We start from the raw sequence: 5863 nt of genomic DNA on the forward strand, positions 1-5863 counted from the left end.
GTTTCAATAAAATAGCTAATAAGTGTCATAAATAACGCGAATATATTTCCAAATGCCTAAAGAGTTATATTAATTCAGTATTACAATTTGTTTGGTTGGTAATTTAAATTTTTGTACATATTCCTAAATTATATTATTATTTTTGTATCTCTTGGGCTCGGTGCCGACTTTAAAGTCATAGATTATTATTACACATTTTATTTTAAAATGTTTTTTTTTGTGTTAAAAATTTAATAGGGCCATAAAAGAGCTGAGAGATCTAATCCAAATTGAACAAAACCAAGGCATTCAAGAATACCTAGAAAACTTGACATCAACTGAGGCTACAGACTATTCGTTGTGGAAAGCAACAAAAAAGCTTAGGAGATCCCAGCAGCATAACCCACCTATTAAAACAAGCGAAAATAATTGGGCGAGAAGCAATAAAGAGAAGGCCGACATTTTCTCAAAACACTTAAAAAATGTTTTTAAACCTTTCCAGTCTCAGCTACATAAAGATGACGAAAATAAAATTACTAGCTTTCTAGATTCGCCATATCAAATGGATTTACCGCACGAGAAATTAACGGTCAAAAAAGTTAAACATACAATAATGAGAGAGATTAATATTAAAAAAGCTCCTGGTTATGACTTAATTACTGGCAAAATTTTAAAATCAGAAAAGGCTATAAAACTATTAACATATATATTTAATGCTATGCTACGAATTAATTACTTCCCTAGTATCTGGAAAGTAGCTAAAATATTAATGATACTTAAACCAGGAAAAATACCAGAAGATGTGACCTCCTACCGACCTATAAGTTTATTACCAATAATCTCGAAAGTTTTCGAGAAATTATACATAAAAAAACTAAACTATATAATAGAAAAAAGAAAAATTATTCCAGAACATCAGTTTGGCTTTCGCAATAAGCATGGGACTATAGAACAAGTGCATAGACTTGTAAACCAAATAAACGCTGACCTAAATGCCAAAAGATATTGTTCGGCTGCTTTCCTAGACATATCTCAGGCTTTTGACAAAGTATGGCATACGGGCTTGCAGGTTAAACTAAAGAAACTTCCTCATCCGGACTATCAGCTACTAAAATCGTATCTCACTGACAGACATTTTATTGTAAATCAAGGCGATGAACATACCGAATTAAATCCCATATAATCAGGAGTTCCGCAAGGTAGTGTACTGGGTCCAGTACTGTATCTTCTGTATACGGCTGATCTGCCCACCACAAAAATAACTACTGTGGCAACATATGCAGACGATACAGCAATCTTAGCATCCCATGAAGATCCAGTCACAGCATCAATAAACCTACAAACCCACCTGGAGCAAATACAATTATGGTTGAAGACATGGCGCATTAAAGCCAATGAATCAAAATCCACGCATATAACGTTTACCCTGCGTAGAAGAACATGTCCACCAGTAAATATCAATCATCGTCAACTCCCCCAAGCAGAGCATGTTAAATATCTTGGTATGCATTTAGATCGACGCCTAACCTGGAAGAAGCACATACTCTCTAAACGGAAACAGCTAGGACTAAAATTATATCAAATGTATTGGCTCATTGGGCGCAAATCCAAGTTATCATTAGATAACAAGGTATTGCTGTATGAGTCTATACTCAAGCCCATTTGGACATATGGAATTCAACTATGGGGTACCGCTAGCAAATCTAATATATCCATCATTCAACGGTTCCAAAATAAGGTGTTGCGTGCCATTGTTGATGCTCCGTACTATATTTCAAATAAAGTGATACAACGCGATATTCCTCTAGAACCTATAACGAGTGTAATCCAACGTGTTTATGTGAAGTACTTCGAAAGAGTGTCAGTGCATCCCAATGTACTCGCTAATCAGCTAAATATGCGACGTGATAGTGAAGTGCGTAGACTAAAACGTTTAACACCACCTGATCTGATTACTGGACATATGTAGAGTTTAGAATAAGCATTAGAATAATTAATTAAGATAATATTTTATACAGAAGATTGCTTAATGAAGTGATTTTCTACATGCCATGTATATATAATATAAACAGAAGAAATACTTATTGCCAATAGGGCAGATTGTGGACTCACGAAGAGTAATTAAAAAAAAAATAAAAAAAATTAAGTTTGATTATTTTTTAATTTTTAGTAAAACCCTAAATTATTTTTTGAAGTCGGTTCAATTTTTTATTTGATATTCCGCCGCATTAGCTCAGCGATAATATTATATTTTAGATTATTTGATAAAATGATTATTTTAGATAAAAAATAGGTGGAAACTTTGTACGTGCCTTTCAAATTTGAGCGTTTTCCTCGATTCCAACCTCCCACGCTTTGGAGCGGATTCATCGTGTGCAGTCCACTCGGATGACTGTCGATTGGACTTCGGAATGGGGCCATGTTTCATCTATTGTCACATATCGACAAAAAATCGAGTTTATTACGCTTGATCATCTTCAAACACTGTTCTGAATCATCAACTCGTCGTTGTTTTTGATATGATGTATACGTTCAGTTGATATATTTAGAGTGTCTACTGTTTCATTCAATTTCAATTTATGGAAATTCAAAATCATTTTATGGATTTTTTAAAATGTTTTCTTCGGTAAGAACCTCTTTTGGGCGTCCACTGCGTTTGCCGTATTCGGTGTTCATTTCACCACGTCTAAAATTAGCATACCAGTCCGTGATGATTGATTTTTCTGGGGTAGTGTCCGGAAACTCGGCATCAAGCCAAGTTTTTGCTTCAACTGTATTTTTTCCTTTCAAAAAGCAATATTTTATCAACACGCGAAGTTCCTTTTTATACATTTTTTTCACAATAATAAAAGTTGCTTCACTCAAAATGCTATAATTCACAAACTAATTACCCGACAGCTTTTAGATTTATACCGGTATCTTTTGAGAGTTAGGCCTAACTAAAAAAACATATGGATTTAATTCTAGTAGCGCCATCTATGTGCCAGGCCGGGGACTTTTCAATTGACCTGTTACATAAAATATATATACTGCCGAATATAGAACCTCCTTTTCGAAGTCGGTTAAAAGGAAGTATTGCTTTAATGAATAACTATTAGTATTTAAAATTAATTCATTATTATTAGTTATCTATTATTTTACCTCATAAGTACAAAACTTAATAAATAATTAAATACAAATTCAAATATACTTTGTATATATTTTAGAATTAAAGTATCTTCGGTATGAAAATATATTACCAATATATATAAAGGAGCGTCATGAAAATGTAAGAACTGAAAAATCACCTCCCAGGAAGCCTGGCATAGGTACAGGTATCAACGCCAGACCCATCAACTCGACTTACCTTAGATCACAAAATATAGGGCGAGACCGGTAATATGAGTAGCGGGAAATTTTAAATATAACATTAAATATTAATAATAAGAGTAATAATAATAGTAGTAATAATAATAGTAAAAAAAAATTATGTGGTAATAGTGGTATGTAAAAATGTAGTAATTTATGTTAAGTATATGAGTAGTACAATATATATGTTGAACACTATTTATTTTGAAATATTTATTGTCAGCATATAATTGTACGTCATCCATAAAGCTGAATATTTAGATTTTGCGATAAAACATGTTTCAAATTTGCCTTTTGCTATTTTTTTCTCTTTTCTTATCCACCAGAACAAACAACAATTAACTATTATCTTTCTAATCACGCCTCGTTGAGTATGCTCAATACAGTTGATCATGTTGAAAAATACAGGCAAATGCGTATATAAAATATTGGTCAAACTGCTTGTTAAGTTTTGTGCATAATCTCGGAATTAAATGGAACAGTCGAGACATTGCCTCATTTACCAACAAAGTAAAAAACGTATCTGGATTTGTTAAATTACATACATTATATGTCGTGTTTCAGTAACGTCATTGTTCAATTCAGTAACGTTTCTTGACATATTTGGATTAATGTTTTCATTTTCCAATGCCACAGCTAAACTACAGGCATGATATATATTTCCAATCAATTACATACATTTAACATTATAAAATACTTACAATTTAAATAACAACTGGGAACCGCATTCCTGTTAAGTAATGCTCTTCCACATTTCTGTTTGTAATCAGCTTATGTAAGATGCACATTACAAACTTTTGTGCTCTTATTTAAGAAATTTGCATCAGTTTTTCATTTTTTATTGCTATAAGGCATTTCTGACATAGAGCAGGATCTCTAGGAAAACCATGCACCCTATTTGAAACAGTACCACATCCTGGGACGCAACACCTATGAGATGTCTTCAGATTTAAACACAATCATTTTAGCTAAAAAAGAATCCAGTTTTAAAAGTAAGAGTGTCCAGAGAGTATGCGGCATAATCCGTAATTATTCTAATAATTATTCCTAGATTGTATAGGTCGTATACAGGTTTAGAAAATCGCGATTCTGCACGAGCATTGAAGGAATTGACAGGTGGTGTGGTCAGAGAGCTGCAGGTCAGAGTATCAGAGAACTTATTCGGGATTATTTCCGAATCCATTAAAAAAGGATCGTTGATAACAGCAGATATAATAGATGTAAGTATTATTTAAACATAAAATGACAGCTTTCAATCAATTTATTTAAATAGTGCTATTACATTATTTCTTGAAGTAATGGGATTATTATTTTATTTTGAAGATCAGTTAAGTTTGTAGTGACCTTGAGGCATGTCGAATTTTACATCGTGGAATAACGGTCTACAAAATACCCAGAAATGTAATCCCATATGTTGGACACGTGCGGGGTGCCGGCAGCGCCAACTAGAACCCGATAACGAATAGCTGGCAACCCCGAAACGTTTATCTGGGATGTTATTGAAGGGGATTTCCATTCATTCAGTTACCAACCATCGTTTGGTTTAGACGTGCCACCATCGACTGTCCAAGCCCGTCTGCAGGTAACACCGCTGCCATCTGTTTTATCTATTTTATATTTTCTACATTTTTTTATATTACCAATAAATAACAATGACATAATGTAAACACCATTGTTTCATTTCGTTTTACCTCCATTCACCAAGCCACATCATTTACCCTAAAAGTGTTTTTCTTAAAGTACTCGAATCTGAAAAATGTTCTTTGTTAGACAATTTATATTGTTAATCTATCGGAACTTTATTGCAATTCGAAGTTTAAAAAGCACTGGCGATCAACTGAAATTTGCGAAGCTTAATTTTAAACCTCCTAAAGTCCTCGGCCTATCATAGCAAAACACATTTTTTTGGCAAAATTAGTTTTTTTTATCCAACATAATTCCCTTCAAGGGTTATACACCGATTATAGCGACTCTCCAACATTTCGATGCCATTTTTGTAGTAGTAAATTTGTATTTAAAATAGTATAAAATAGTATTTTTGTAGTAAAAATAGGCCTTAATTTTCGTCAATCACCTCTTTATTCGACGAACATTTCTTCCAAGCGAGCATTCTGTTGAGATCTGAGCACAGGAAATAGTCGCTGGGGGCCAGATCTGGAGAATACGGTGGATGGATGGATTTTTGCCATCGTTTTCACTGACTTGTGACACGGTGCATTGTCTTGGTGAAGCAGCACTTTCATTTTCTTCAAATGCGGCCGTTTTTGGGCGATTTCGTCCTTCAAACGGTCCAATTACGCTATGTAATTATCGCTGCCAATGGTTTTTCCTTTTTCAAGGTAGTAAATGAAAATTATTACATACGCATCCCAAAATACAGACGCGATAAGCTTGCCATCCGACTGTTGCGTTTTTCCACGCTTTGGAGCGGTTTCATCGTGTCCACTCGGATGACTGTCGACTGGACTTCGGAGTGAAATGATGGAGTCATGTTTCATCCATTGTCACATATCGATGCAAAAACTCGGGAATCATC

The 5863-nt window shown here is 34.0% G+C and overlaps 1 long non-coding RNA gene across 1 annotated transcript; it reads left to right on the forward strand.

Annotated features, from left to right (window-relative positions):
* The first annotated feature begins 3541 nt into the window (after positions 1–3541).
* On the forward strand, positions 3542–4910 carry LOC143198667 (uncharacterized). The gene is made up of 3 exons (XR_013006273.1): positions 3542–4319; positions 4379–4547; positions 4651–4910. It is a non-coding gene; the product is annotated as an uncharacterized LOC143198667 (long non-coding RNA).
* The last annotated feature ends 953 nt before the right edge of the window (positions 4911–5863 follow it).

Source organism: Rhynchophorus ferrugineus, unplaced genomic scaffold, assembly GCF_030347505.1.
Source record: "Rhynchophorus ferrugineus isolate W39M unplaced genomic scaffold, kcgeb_rfMv2 rfM6, whole genome shotgun sequence".
NCBI lineage: Eukaryota > Metazoa > Arthropoda > Insecta > Coleoptera > Curculionidae > Rhynchophorus > Rhynchophorus ferrugineus.